At 38.9% G+C, this 15,111-nt stretch overlaps 1 protein-coding gene and 1 pseudogene across 7 annotated transcripts in view; both read left to right on the top strand.

Annotated features, from left to right (window-relative positions):
- Positions 1–15,111, top strand: part of RMDN1 (regulator of microtubule dynamics 1) — a 57,310-nt gene that overhangs the window by 2,732 nt on the left and 39,467 nt on the right. Inside the window, exons 2-3 of one of the 7 annotated variants that reach the window (XM_058698479.1) lie at positions 11,306–11,450; positions 13,247–13,323. The exons of 4 other annotated variants lie outside the window; for them this stretch is intronic. The gene's annotated coding sequence lies outside the window, so the exon portion shown is untranslated. Of the gene's footprint in view, positions 1–4,504; positions 4,658–11,305; positions 11,451–13,246; positions 13,324–15,111 lie in introns of those variants that run through there. 2 more of the 7 variants (XM_058698480.1, XM_058698481.1) reach the window with 2 other exon arrangements.
- LOC131494255 (homeobox protein TGIF1-like) lies at positions 4,688–8,658 on the top strand (annotated as a pseudogene).

The raw sequence follows: 15,111 nt of genomic DNA, 5'->3' as shown, positions 1-15,111 counted from the left end.
ATTTGCAGATGTTGAATCATCTTGCATCCCTAGATTAAAACCCATTTAATTATGATGTATTATCTTTTCAATGAATTTTTAAAATATATTTATTTATTTGGAGAAAGAGTGAGTGAGCACACATCATGCATGCACGCATGCAGGGGTAGGGCAGAAAGAGAGGGAGAGAGAGAATCCCAAGCAGGCTCTGTGCTGTTAGATCATGAGATTTAGATCACAAGATCATGGCCTGAGCAAAATCAAGAGTTGGATGCTTAACCAACTGAGCTACCTAGGTGCCCCTCAATGGATTTTTTTTTTTTAATTTAATACTTAACATACAATGTTATATTCATTTCAGGTGTACAGTATAGTGATTCAGCAATTCCATAAATTATTCAGTCCTCATAGAGATTAAGTGTACTCTTTTTTTTTTTTTTTTTTTTTTGAGATTAAGTGTACTCTTAATCCCCTTCACCTGTTTGACCCATCCCTCCACCTACCTCCCCTCTGGTAACTATCTGTTTGTTCTTTATAGTTAAGTGTCTGTTTTGTTTTGTTTTGTTTTCTTCTCTTTGGTTCATTTGTACTGTTGCTTAAATTCCACATATGTGTGAAATCATAGGTATTTGTGTTCTTTGACTTATTTTGCTTACCATTATAGTCTCTAGATCCATCCATGTTGTAAATTGCAAGATTTCATTTTTTTTATGCCTGAATAATATTCCGTTGCATCTACACCACATCTTTATCCATTCAAATAGCAATGGGCACTTAGGCTGCTTCCTTAGTTTGGCTCTTGTAAATAATGCTGCAGTAAGCATAGATGTACATTTATCCTTTTGAATTAGTGCTTTCATATTCTTCAGGTAAATACCCAGTAGTGCAATTGTGGGATCATAGGATAATTCTATTTAAAAAATTTTTTTTGAGGAACCACAACTCCTGGGTGGCTCAGTTGGTTAAGTGTACAACTCCTGGTCTCAGCTCAGGTCTTGATCTCAGGTTGTGAGTTCAAGCCCCATATTGGGCTCTGTGCTGGGCATGAAGCCTGCTTAAAATTTTTGAGGAACCTCCATACTGTTTTTCACAGTGGCTGCACCACTGCATACCCACCAACAGTGCATGAGAGTCCGTTTTTTCTCCACATCCTTGCCAACATTGTTGTTTCTTGCGTTTTTTATTTTAGCCATTCTGACAAGCATGAGGTGATATCTTATTGTGATTTTGATTTTGATTTCCCTGATGCTGAGTGATGTTGATTTTCCTTTCATGTGTCTGTTGGGTTCTGTATGTCTTCTTTGGAGAAATGTCTTTTCATGGCTTCTGCCTGTTTCTAAATTGGATTATTTGTTGTTTGGGTGTTGAGTTGTAGACAGTTCTTTATATATTTTGGATACTAACCCTTTTTATCAGATATGTCATTTGTAAATGTCTTCTTCCACTCAGTAGCTTGTCTAGTTTTGTTGGTTTCCTTTCCTGTGCAGAAGTTTTTTATTTTACTGCAGTCCCAATAGCTTATTTTTGCTTGTTTCCCTTGCCTCAGGAGACATTAAGAAAAATGATGTGGGGGGCTCTGCCTGGCTCAGTCTGTAGACCTTCAACTCTTGATCTCAGGATCGTGAGTTCAATCCCCACATTGGGCATGGAGTTTGCTTAAAAATAAATAAATACAGTATTTTTAAAAAAAAGAAAGAAAAATATTGTTACAGCCATTGTTAGAGAAATTACTGCCTGTGTTCTCTTCTAGGATTTTTATGGTTTCAGGTCTCACATTTAGGACCTTGATCCATTCATTTTGAGTTTATTTTTGTGTATGGTGTAAAAAAGTGGTCTAGTTTCATTCTTTTGCCTGTTGCTGTCCAGTTTTCACAACGCCATTGTTGAAGAGACTGTCTTTTTCCCATTGCATATTCTTGCCTCATTTGTCAAAGATGAATTGACCATATAGTTGTGGATTTACTTCTGGTCTCTCTATTCTGTTCCATTGATCTGTCTGTTTATCTGCAATTACTCTACTGTCTTGATTACTACAGCTTTGTAATATAACTTGAAATCTGGAATTGTGATACCTCCAGTTTTGATTTTCTTTTTCAAGATTGCTTTGTCTATCCTGGGTCTTTTATGGTTCCATACAAATTTTAGGATTGTTTGTTCCAGTTTTGGGAAAAATCCTGTTGACATTTTTGTTAGGGATTGCATTAAATCTGTAGCTTTCTTGGGGTATTATGGACATTTTAACAATATCTGTTTTTCTAATCCCATGAGCATGGAATGTCTTTCCATTTGTTCGGGTTGTCTTCAGTTTCTTTCATCAATGTTTTATAGTTTTCAGAGTACAGGTCTTTTACCTCCTTGGTTAAATTTATTTCTAGGTATTTTCTTCTTTTTGGTGCAATTGTAAATGGAGTTGTTTTCTTAATTTCTCTTTCTGCTGGTTCATTATTAGTGTATAGAAATACAGTGGATTTCTGTATATTGATTTTGTATACTGCAGTTTTGTATACTGCAGTACTGTAATAACTGAATCCATTTATCAGTCTGGCAGCTTTTTGTTGGCAACTTTAGGGTTTTCTGTATATAGTATCATGTCCTCTGCAAATGGTGAAAGTTTCACTTCTTCCTTACCAGCCTGGATGTCCTTTATTCCTTTCTCTTGTCTGATTGCTGCTGTGGCTAGGACTTCCAGTACTATGTTGAATAAAAGTGGTAAGAGTGGACATCCTTGTCTTGTTTCTGACCTTAGTGGAAAAGCTCTCAGTTTTTCCCCATTGAGTAATGATGTTAGCTGTGAGTTTTTCATATATGGACTTTATTATATTAAGGCATGTTCCCACTAAACCTGCTTTATGGAGGGCTTTTATCCATGAATGGATATTGTATTTTGTGAAATGTTTTTTCTGCATCCATTGAAATGATCACTTGGTTTTCTGTTGTAGACTCTAAGTCTAAAGTTCTCTCTTGGCCAATGAGAGAGTGGGACACAGGATGAAAAGCGAGAGATGGCTAATGTCCCGGAAAAGACAAGAGCCTCGAATAAGGGTCCTTGTTCCGTATTTATTAAGATCAGAGGGCTAACAAACAATGGGCGTGCACAAAGAGACAGTGAATCTGTGAACATTAACTCAAGGGCATGAAGGGAAAGGGGTTTTGAAGATATATGGTGTTTGGGGTTTGGGTCAATATAAAACAAAATCCTGGCACCGATCAGATGGGCAGATGGTTGTTAACAGCAGACAGGAGGCGCCATGTCTGTTTATCTTAGCTAGCCTAGGGGATAAAACAGGGCAAATAACTTCAGGGTTAACAAGGCACCTTTTCTTTTGCTAATCAGCTCTGCTCTGGGCATCATCACCCACAGCGCTGGGGTCTGTAGCCCTGTTTACCAAACTTGGTCCTTTCCTCCTGTGAAAGCATCTTTCTACTATAGTACTAAATTGGGGGGCATTTTTGCCATGAATGCCTAATCTTGCTTGCCTCATATACCTTTGTATTGGGGACCTTTGCCACCCTCTCTATTCTGGGGGCCCTGGCCCCTCCCTACTTTATTCTGGGGCCTTTGCCCCTCCCTTCTTTATTCTAGGGGTCTTACCTTGTTTACCCAAACTTGGGTGAGAGCACCCTATGGCTTTATAATTCTTTATGCCTTGCTAACCCATTGGTGCAAGCCCAGGGAATTTCTAAGCTTATTCCCCACAGTTTTCATCCTTTCCTTACTGATGTGATGTATCAGATTGGATGATTTGCAGATATTGAACCACCCTTGCATCTTGGGAATAAATTTCACTTGATTGTGGTGAGGGTTTTTGTTTTTTGTTGTTTTTTTCATGTATTTTTGGATTCAGATTGCTAATGTTTTGTTGAGGATATTTGCATCTGTGTTCACCAGAGATGTTAGCCTAGGGTTTTCTTTTGTTGTGTCTGGTTTTGGTATCTGGGTAATAATGCTGGCCTCACAGAATGAATTTGGAAGTTTTTCTTTTGTATTTTTTGGAAAAGTTTGAGAAGAATAGATATTAACTCTTTCTAAATGTTGAGTAGAATTCACCTATGAAGCCATCTGGTCTTGGGCTTTTGTTTGTTTGGCATTTTTTGATTAGTGATTCAATTTGCTGATAATTGGTCTGTTCAGATTTTCTGTTTATTGAATTTGGGGAGATTATATTCACTTCTTCTGGGTTGTCTAGTTTGTGGGTATATGATTTTTCTTAATATTCTCTTAAAGTCCTTTGTATTTCTAAGGTGTCAGTTGTTCTCTTTCACTTCTGATTAAAAAAAAATTTTTTTTAATGTTTATTTTTGAGAGACACACACACACTCCAAAGCAGACTACACACACACACTCTCTCTCTCCCTCTCTCCCTCTCTCTCCCTCTCCCTCCCTCTCTCTCCCTCTCCCTCCCTCTCTCTCCCTCTCTCTCTCTCCCTCTCTCCCCCTCTCCCCCTCTCCCTCTCTCCCTCTCTCCCTCTCTCCCTCTCTCCCTCTCTCCCTCTCTCCCTCTCTCCCTCTCTCCCTCTCTCCCAAGCTGACTCCAGGCTCTGAGCTGTCAGCACAGAGCCCAGTGTAGGGCTTGAATTCATGAACCGTAAGATCATGACTTCAGCTGAAGACACTCAACCGACTGAGCCACCCAGGTGACCCTGTTTTATCTTTACAAAATGCCAGCTACTTATTTCAGTGAGTCTCCTGTTATCTTATTAGTCTCTATTTCATTTATTTCTCCTCTGATCTTTGTTATTTCTTTTACTAGCTTTCAGGGTGTTTTTGTTTGTTTATTTTTTGTTTTTTTGTTTTTGTTTTGATCCTTGAGATGTAAAATTAGGTTCCATATTAGGAGGTTTATTTTTGCTTATTTAAATGTAGGAATAGATTGTTCTGAGCTTTTCTCTTAGACCTGCTTTTGCTGCATCCCATAAGTTTTGATATGTTGTATCTCCACTTGCACTTGCTTCAAAGTATTTTTAAATTTTTCTTTTGATGTCTTTGACCTATTGGTTGTTCAGTAACATGATGTTTAATCTCCACAGATATATGAATTTTCCAGTTTTCTTCTTGTAATTTATTTCTAGTTTTATACCATTATGTTTGGAAAACCACCTGATATGATTTCAGTTTTCTTAAGTTTATTAAGACTTAATATATGATCTTATGATCTGGCTAATATATGATCTGTCCCCAATAATGTTCCATTGAGAAGAATATGTATTCTCTTGCTTTGAGATGGAATGTTCTGTATATGTTAAGTACATCTGGTCTAATATGTTGCTTAAGGCTTATATTTTTTAATTGCTTTTCTGTCTTTGTGATCTAGCCACTTATGAAAGTGAAGCTTGAAGTCCCCTACTATTACCATATTGCTATTTCTGCCTTTAGGTCTGTTAATACTTGTTTTATATACTTAGGTGCATAAATATTCACAAGTATTATATCTTGTTGGATTGAGCCCTTTATCATTATGTAATGACTTTGTCTCATTATAATCTTTGTCTTAATGTCTACTTTATTTCATGTAAGTATACCTTTCTGTAGTTCACATTTGCATCGTATATCTTTTTGCACCCTTCACTTTCAGTTTGTGTCCTTAAAGCCAAAGTATGTCTCTTGTAGGCAGCAGCATATAGTAGAGTCTGATTGTTGTTTTTTTTTTTAATTTTAATTTTTTAACATTTGTTTTTGAGGGAGCAAGACAGAGACAGTGTGAGTGGGGGAGGGGCAGAGAGAGAGGGAGACACAGAATCCAAAGCAGACTCCAGGCTTTGAGCTGTCAGCACAGAGCCCGATGCAGGCCTTGAACTCACGAACTGAGAGATCATAACCTGAGCTGAAGTCAGATGCTTAACCCACTGAGCCACCCAGATGCCCCTTGTTTTGTTTTTTTTTAAATCCATTCATCTACTGTCTTTTGATTGGAGAATTTGGTCTATTAACATTTAAAATAATTATTGTTAAGTATGAATTTACTGTTGCTATTTTGTTTATAGTTTTCTGGCTGTTTTGTTACTCCTGTGTTGCTTTCTTCTCTTGCTCTCAGCCTTTGTGATTGATGATTTTTTTGTAGTGGTATGCTTAGAATACTTTCTTTTGTGTGTGTTTATTGGTTTTGCTTTGCAGTTACCATGAGCCTTACACAAAACATTTTAAGAATTATAATAGCTGTCTTATTCTGACAGTGCTGAGATACACCAAGCAGGAGCGGGAACAAAGGAGAGGAGTGGGGAGGATGGTGAGTTGGGCAGGGGAGAGCCCCTGGCTGGCTGCCAGAACATTGTAGCAGGAGGAAGTCCAAGTGTTACTTCAGTTCAATTCAAGGAGCAGGTGCCTGGGAACTGAGCACCTTGATTAACAATAATGGCTGGAGCTCATCTTACAAATTATAAGTTACAGGAGAGTTGGCCAGAAAGGACAACAGTCACATCCCCACTCTGTCCCCACTCCTGGCCCTTGGAGACCCTCACATTGCCCTATGCTGGAACTGGGGGGGAGGGGAGAGGGAATTCCAGAATGAAAAGCAAGAAAGGTGTTGTTTCAGCGTCGAACAGTGAGATGGAGGATCATGACAACATGTACGTCCCCCTGGACCTTTCCTCTGCTGGTGCAGCAAGAGAAGGCAGAAGGGCAACCTGCTCAAGGAATCTGTTCAGATTCTCTGTGATTGGCTGTATGAGCACTGATACAATGCCTATCCTTCAGAGCAAGAAAAAGCATTACTGTTCCAACAAACATGCCTGTCTACACTACATGTTTGTAACTGATTTATCATCACTTGCTGCAGACACTTCACTGATATGCTGAGAAAAGATGGCAAAGATCCAAATCAGTTCACAGTTTCCTGCCATGGGGCCAGGATTTCTGAAGTGAGCTCTGTGGAGTCAGCAATGTGCGTCAAAAACTTTATACCATCTCTAGCAGAGAGCTCATTGCATTCCTGTACAGCTGGACCAAACCCATCCCCAGGGAGGCCACTGTCCCCAAGCCGTCATCCCCAGGATCAATATTGGCCCGTCCATCAATGATTTGTCATATGATTGTGACTGCATTGAAAAACATACCTTTCTGTCTCTGCCAGCCAGTTGCTGTGGAACAAAACACAGTTATACTGGAAAATACAGCAAGCAGCTTTACAGACAACCTCCCTCATTTGCTGAAAGGACACGTGTAAATCCAGACAAAGTACAAATATACAGAGTGGTCTTTTCAACACTCCTCCCCTCCTGCACTGAACCTCAACTAGGATTTTAGTGGATTTCAGCTTCTAGTGGATGTTGCATTCAATTGGGCTGCAAATATGGTGCTTCAGGCAAAATTTACAGCTTAACCCTTTTTCAAACGAAACAGTTTTCACAAATGTTATGATTTCCGGGGTGATGGGAAAAAATAAATCACATTATTTTACAACACACACACATACACACGCACAAACATATATATGTATATGTGTATTCTAGTTTATTTTTAGAGAGAGAGAGCACTCGTGCATGCCTGCAAGTGAGGGAAGAACAGAGAGAAAGAAAGACTGCCAAGCAGGATCTGCACTGTCAGCACAGAGCCTGATGCAGGGCTCAATCTCAGGAACCATGAGATCATGACCTGAACTGAAATCAAGAGTCAGACACTTAACCAACTGAGCCACCCAAGTGTCCCTATTTCATGTATTTTTTAAACTAATATTTAACATGGGATTCCTGAAATGAAGCTTTTTGTTACTGAGCTGTCTTCAATGAAATACAATTAATCCAAGAACTATAAACTCAAAGCTACTGTAGAAACAAAGGATTTTTAAAAAAATATTTCTTGGTAGGTTATTCATAATGTAAGATGGTTATCCAAATCACGTGATTTTATTTTTCTCTATCTCTCTTCTCCCTTCCCTTTTTATTTTTTTCCCAGACTGCAATACTTAGAGAACCTATAGTATCTTCTCATTTTCATGTGGAACAGGATGCCCACATACTAATTAATAAATTTTCAGTTTTTTTCTCAAGCATGAATCTTGATTGATGCCTTTTTCCATGACAAAATGAAGTATTTTCCTAAAAAAAAAAAGTTACAACAGTCTATTTGAAGTCGAGAGCCACTTAGTCAAAATGTTTTCTAAAAGCCTTTTTAAAGTTTATTTATTTATTTAAGTAGTCTCTAAACCCAACATGGGGCCCAAACTCATGACCCTGATATCAAAAGTCACATGCTTCTCTGATTGAGCCAGCCAGGTACCTGTAGAATGTATTCTAAAGTTTTATATTTTTACACTTCCCTCCACATTTTGTGTTTTCAGTGTCATTATGTCATGATTTATTTCTTTTCATTTTGTGTATTCCTCAACAGATTATTGAATTTACAATTATTTTTACTTTCATACTTTAATCTTACTAGCTTTGTAAGTGATTAACCTAGCACCTTTGCAACATTTGATTATTCTGTATTTTACTAATACATATATGAGATTTATACAGTTGATCTTTGAACAACACAGGGGTTAGGGGCAGCAAACCCTCCCCCCCATGCAGATGAAATCTGTGTATAACTTTTGACTGTACAAAAACTTAATTACTACCAGCTTACTAGGAAGCCTTAATAACATAAGGAATTAACACATTTTAAATGTTATATGTTCTTATAATTTTTATAATATTCTTATATCTTTATAATAAAGTAAGCTGGATAAAAGAGAATATTATCCAGAAAATTATAAAGAAGAGAAAATACATTTACAGTACCATACTATGAAAAATCTGGGCATAGGTGGATCCATAAAATTAAAACCTTTTTGTTCAAACTGTGCTGTTCAAGAGTTAATTGTATTCTTGGGATGCCTGGGTGGCTCAGTCGTTGAGCGTCTGAGGCTCAGGTCATGATCTCACGGTTTGTGAGTTCGAGCCCTGCATCGGGCTCTGTACTGACAGCTCAGAGCCTGGAGCCTACTTTGGAATCTGTGCTTCCCTCTCTCTGTGCCCCTCCCCTGCTTGCACTCTCTCTGTCTGTCTCTCTCTCTCTCTCTCTCTCTCAAAAATACAGATTAAAAAAAATTAAAAGAGCTCATTGCATTCTCATGTTTTCCTGTTACCAATTAGCACTTTTGTTTCAGATTCTTTAAAGAAGACTCCTTAAGATTACCTGTAAAGCTGGTCTTGTGGTGATGAACTTACTTTGGTTTTGCTTATCTGAAAAACTCTTTATTTTTCCTTCAATTCTGAAGGACAACTTTGTTTGGTAGACTCTTCTTGATTGGCAATTTTTTTTCTTCTACCACTTTGAATATGTGCCACTTTCTTCAGATTTGCAGTTTCTTCTGAAATATATGTTCATTCTTGTGTGAAGGGTTTACTTTGTATATAACAAGTTGCTTTTCTTTTGCCACTTTTTTTTTTAAATTTTTTTTTTAACATTTATTTATTTTTGAGATAGAGAGAGACAGAGCATGAACGGGGGAGGGTCAGAGAGAGAGGGAGACACAGAATCTGAAACGGGCTCCAGGCTCTGAGCAGTCAGCACAGAGCCCGATGCGGGGCTCAAACTCACATACCGCGAGATCGTGACCTGAGCCGAAGTCGGACGCTTAACCGACTGAGCCACCCAGGTGCCCCTCTTTTGCCACTTTTAAGATTTTTTAGTAGTAATATGTCTTGGTGTGGGTGTCTTTGGGCTCATCTTATTTGTAACTCTGCTTTCTTTATCTGGATATCTGTTTTCTTCCCCAGGTTAGTGAAATTTTCAGCCTTTTCTTTCTTGAATTAAGTTTTCTGCCGCTTTCTCTTACGCTTCTCCTTCTGGGACACCTATAATATGAATGTCGATCTGCTTGATATTGCCTCATAGGTCCCTTAAGCTGTCTTCACTCTTTTTCATTCCTTTTTGCTGCACTGATTAGATGAGTTCCACTGCCTTGTCTTAGAGTTCATGCATACTTTCTTCCATTCCATCTAGTCTGCTGTTGAATCTTAGTTTTCTTTTTTTTTTTAATTTTTTTTTTAACGTTTATTTATTTTTGAGACAGAGAGACAGAGCATGAACAGGGGAGGGTCAGAGAGAGAGGGAGACACAGAATCTGAAACAGGCTGCAGGCTCTGAGCGGTCAGCACAGAGCCCGACACGGGGCTCGAACTCATGGGCCGTGAGATCATGACCTGAGCCGAAGTCAGACGCTTAACCGACCAAGCCACCCAGGCGACCCTCTTAGTTACTTTTCAATGTAGTTATTGTCTTCAGCTCTGTGACTTCTCTTTGGTACTTTCCTGTATTTTCAAAATTATCACTTTTTTCATTCTTATTAGGTTGGTAAGCACCTTTATGACCATTATTTTGGACTCTTTATCAGGTAATTCACTTCTGTTTCATTAAGGTCTTTTTCTGAGGTTTTACTTTGTTTTTTGTTTGTAGCGTAATTCTTCTGTTTTTTCCCCCTTGACTCTGAGGTTTTTATGCATTAGCTAAAACAGCTATCTCTTCCATTCTTGAAGGAATGGCTTCTGTAGGAGAAGCCATTGTAGCTTTATTTAATCCTGCCCTAGTTCTTAGCTGTCTCTCAAACCTTTGTGATTATCCAGGCAGCTTTATTCTTAGTGGCTCCTAGTAGTTGAGGTTGTGCCAAGACCTGTCAGTGTCCTAAGAGGGAGGATCTCAGTCAGTACCTAGAGTCAAACTGCTTGGAAGCCAGACCATAGGGCAGTAGCTTTTAAAGTATGCGAGTATCCCTTTTTCAGGGGGAAGACTGGGAGTTGGGCTTTCTGTCTGCTCCCTTTGTATTGAGCTCTGGGGTGATAGCTAGTTAATAACTGTTTCTTTGTTTGCTACCATTCCATTGAACCCCTGAGCACAAGCCTCGCTGACCCTCAGAACCAGGCTGTTAGAGCGGGTGGGGGGCCTGGTGGGCTATATTTCCGTTTCCTCTGTGTTGCAGCTGCAAAACCCTGTGAGCCAGATGCCTACACAAGCTGTTTTCTTCAAGACATTGACAGTGTGGGATGGGACAGAGAGAGAGTGTGAAAATGCTGCCTACCAACCAGCCTCCTTAGTCTCTGTGGTTGGCCCCAAGATGTGTTTTTAAGTAGAAGCCTGTAACTCAGGCCATAGCTATAAAGATAAGCCAATAGGCCTCTTTAACAGAATAACTGGGGATGTGTTTTGGTCTGCTGTGCCCTGGTTTGGGGGTGGGGGGCGGCGGCGGCTTTGGGGAAAGCCTGTTAAGAACTGTTTTAGTATTTGTTGAAATCCTATTATGCCCACAAATGTAAGCCCCGTTGGCCACCAGAGCCAGGCAATCAAGTGGCGTCCCCTAAGTGGAAGTTGCAAAAGAAGCTGGGGTACTAGAAGTGTACATATCTTTTTCAGTTGATCCCATGACCTGGAGCACAGCAGAGGGAGAGCACGATGATTGCACCTTTCCTCCGAGGACTCTGGAGGAAATTGTTGAAGACCTGTAGATATGTATTAAATTAGATGCTTGTCCTTCAGGCTGAAGTTTTAAGATACACAAGTAAGCCTTTTTCACAGAAAGTGTGGGTACTTCTCAATTAGTTGCATTTGTGCTAGGCTCTGGGGTGGGCGAATTTGCAGAAACCCTTTAAGAACTGTTTTTGGTTACCCATATATAGTCTTGTAGATCTCATGGATGTGAACTCCATTCACTTTCTAAGCTAGATGTTTGGAGGCTTGTCTCTTGGGTGTAGTTCTTAAAAGTTGGGGTACCTGATGTGGTTTTCAAATTCTGCTCTTCAGGGAGAAGCTTAGGATTGTGAGTTCCCTTCTGATTGTGGGTTAGCATACCACAGTTGGGGTTTATAGCAAGATTTTGTTTCACCTCTCCTCATTTTCATGTGGATTTTTTTCCCCATTTGTGTAGTGTGAAGGAATCGCTCAGCTAATCTTTGGGTTTCTTTCAGAGGAAATGGTTTGACTTGTAGCTGTAGATTTGGTGTGTCTGTGAGAGGACATGTGTTCAGGATCCTTCCACATTGCCATCTTGAACCAGGCCCACTGGGGACTGCTTTAGAGGCTGCCTACCACACCAGATTCAGAAAACCTTATAAATGATGTTAAGTATTTCTGATTTTATTCTAAAATTTTTTAATGTTTATTTATTTTTTGAGAGAGAGAGAGAAAGAATGTGAGTGGGGGAGAGGCAGACAGAGGAGACACAGAATTCGAAGCAAGCTCCAGGCTCTGAGCTGTCAACACAGGGCCCAATGTGGGGCTCGAATTCACTAACCATGAGATCATGACCTGAGCCAAAGTTGGATGCTCAACTGACTGAGTCACCCAGGCACCCCTAATTTTTTCTAAAGGTTATAAGAAACCATGAAAAAGTTTTAAAAAGGGAAATTATTTGATCAGATTTTTGTGCAAAAAATAACTTTGTCTAGGACCAAGAATGGATAGGTTAGAGTGTATTCTGTACACCGGATAAGTGATCATTGCTATAGCACAGGTGAGAAATGTAGTAGTTTGAACTTTAGTGGTAGCCATGGAAATGGAAATAAGTGGATGCATTCAAAGTACATTAAGGATGCGAACTTAGTGGACCTAAAAATAGCTTTGATGTGGAAGTTGAAAGGAAGGAGTCGGGTTAGTTCTTTGGCTAGTTTCTGGCTAGAACAACAAGATAGATGGTGACGCTATTTGCTGGAATAGGAGGACAGAAGCAATTTGGAGAGGTAAAGAGGGAGATGAGATGTTTTGGGCTATGTTTTGGGCTAATTAACGTGACTGTCATGAGATAGCCAAGTTGACGTATAGAATAGACAGTAGTTTGATAGGTCTGGTGTTTACCTTCTGAAATCTGAGCTGGAGATACAGATTCAGGAGTCTTTAGCATATAGTTGTAAATGATGACATGGTAGAGGTTGAAAGTACTTTCTAGTAAGACTAGAAGAAGGCCTAGTACATACTATGGAGAAATTCCAACATTTAAGAGGAGGAGGAGCTGACAGGAAATTAGGAAGAAAACCAGGAGATGGTAGGCACACATTCCTTTCTATCTAGTGATGAGTTTGTATTTTTGAATTCCTTCTAGCTTGAGCTTAGTATAATCAATGTTGAAGAAAAGATCTGTCTAGGACATAGCCTGCTTCTTCGGTTGAATAAATATTTTTTGGGAATTCATTATATGAAAGGCATTGTACAGAGTATTGGAGGTGCAAAGTAAAATGGCACATTCTAACTGTCTCAGAGTCTCACAAGTTGTTAGTGTCTTTAGGGGGCCACTGAGTCCTGATTCTTTTAATTGACTTATTTTTAGTTCCAGAAACATGATTTTTATCTATTTTCTCACAGATGAGCAGAGAGCTGCTTCACATTAACCAAACTAGTAAAAGAGTACAACTGGTAAACTGTCACTTCATTAATTTACGGTAAGAAATATAAATGTCAGCTGCCCAATACTGCATTTTCTCCCCTCTCAGAAAGCTAGAATATTATTTGTTGAGCATGACATCAGCATGGAGGTTGAACACTGTAAATGTATAGTTTTCTCAAGTTATAATAATCTCTGCAAACTTTTCTACCTTGTGATACATCTGCAGTAAAAATAGGGAACTAGGAGACTTACTGATGAAATCTTAGTCTTTTCCTTCTTTTTCTAAGTATCACTACCACCATACACACTCACTCCCCATACCCTCTGTCCCTAACCCCATCTTGCTTCTCCTTGGTAAATATGAATTAACTCAGAAAATTAAATGTTAAAATTGTAACTTTGTCAAATCAGTTTTCCTATTCTGCTGTTTTGTTTTGAATCCAGTTTTGTGCAGTGTCTTGAATATTCATGCTCAAAAAAGTAAACAAAGCACTCAGCAAATTGGAGTATGTTGGATTCTTCATTCCTGTCCTAGATCCTTATGAGAAGTTAAAATATGGGTCAGATGTGAGTCATGAGAGAGACTCTAGGATGGCTACAGGGTTTTTTGTTGGCTTTTTTTTTTTTTTAACCTAAACATCTGGAAGAATGGAAACTCTAGTTTCCATTTACCCTGAAAAGGGAAGTTGTAAGGTGGGTAAAGTTAAAGGAAGCAGTAGCTGTTTTAGCTTATAAATGTGAGATGCCTGTTGTACTTCATGTGGAGGTAGATGTTGATTAAGCTGCTGGATGCATGATTCTGAAATTCAGAGGAGTCATCCAGACTTCATATTTTGTTTGTATGTTTTTAACACATTGATGGTATTTAAAGACATGAGATCACCAAAATGAAACAAGTAGAGAAACGATCTGGGACTAAGCCCAGAATATTCCTGGCTAGTGAGGAACCAACCAAAGCCAAGGAGCAGTTGCTGAAACTGCAGATGATGATAGTAGTATCCAAAAGCCAAGAGGAAAGTGTTCCAAGAGTGAGAGAACACAGCAAGTGCTGAAGAAAGGGGCTGGATAGACTAGAAAGAGGCATGAGGAAATTGAGGGTGGTGGTGGTAGTGGATATTTTCATTATCTTGATTGTGGTCATAGTGATGGTTTTATGGGTTTATATGCATGCTTTAATGAATTGTACATGTTAAGTTTGTGCAATTTATTTTATGTCACTTATGTCTCAATAAAGTTGCTTTAAAAAATTAAAGAGCCGTTCATGACTTAAAAAAAAAAAAAAAGGAAATGATCAACCGTCCAATACTGTTGATAGGACAAGGAAGCTGAGAATTCAGAATTGACCAAGGAAATAGCTGCATCCTTGGTTACCTTAACTAGAACACTGTCAGTGGAGTTGTGGGGATAAAAGTGATTTGTGTGAGTTCAAGAGTGAATGGGAAGAGAGGAAGTGGAGACAGAGCACAGGTAACTTTTTTTTTTTTTTTTAATATTTATATTGAGAGAGTGCACTGACGTATACAAGCAGGGAGAGGGGCAGAGAGAATCAGACAAAGAATCCCAAGCAGACTCCACACTGTTAGTGTGGCCTGACATGGGGCTCCATCCCATGAACCATGAGATCATGTCCTGAGCCGAAATTGAGTTGGAAACTTAACTGACTAAGCTACCCAGGCGCCCTGAGTAGAGACAACTTTTTAAAACTTTTGCTGTAAAGAGAAGTTAGAAATGAGACTAAAGAGAGAAGTGAATTCAAGAGGAAGTTAAAATTAAAACTTTTAAGAAAACTTTTAAAATTAAAAAAATTAAAATTAAATTAAAAAAATTAAAAAAAAACTTTTAA

The sequence above is a fragment of the Neofelis nebulosa genome, chromosome 14, assembly GCF_028018385.1.
Source record: "Neofelis nebulosa isolate mNeoNeb1 chromosome 14, mNeoNeb1.pri, whole genome shotgun sequence".
In the NCBI taxonomy this organism is placed as follows: domain Eukaryota; kingdom Metazoa; phylum Chordata; class Mammalia; order Carnivora; family Felidae; genus Neofelis; species Neofelis nebulosa.
The sequence above is the reverse complement of the archived record's forward strand: the minus strand, read 5'-3'. Positions and strand labels throughout refer to the sequence as shown.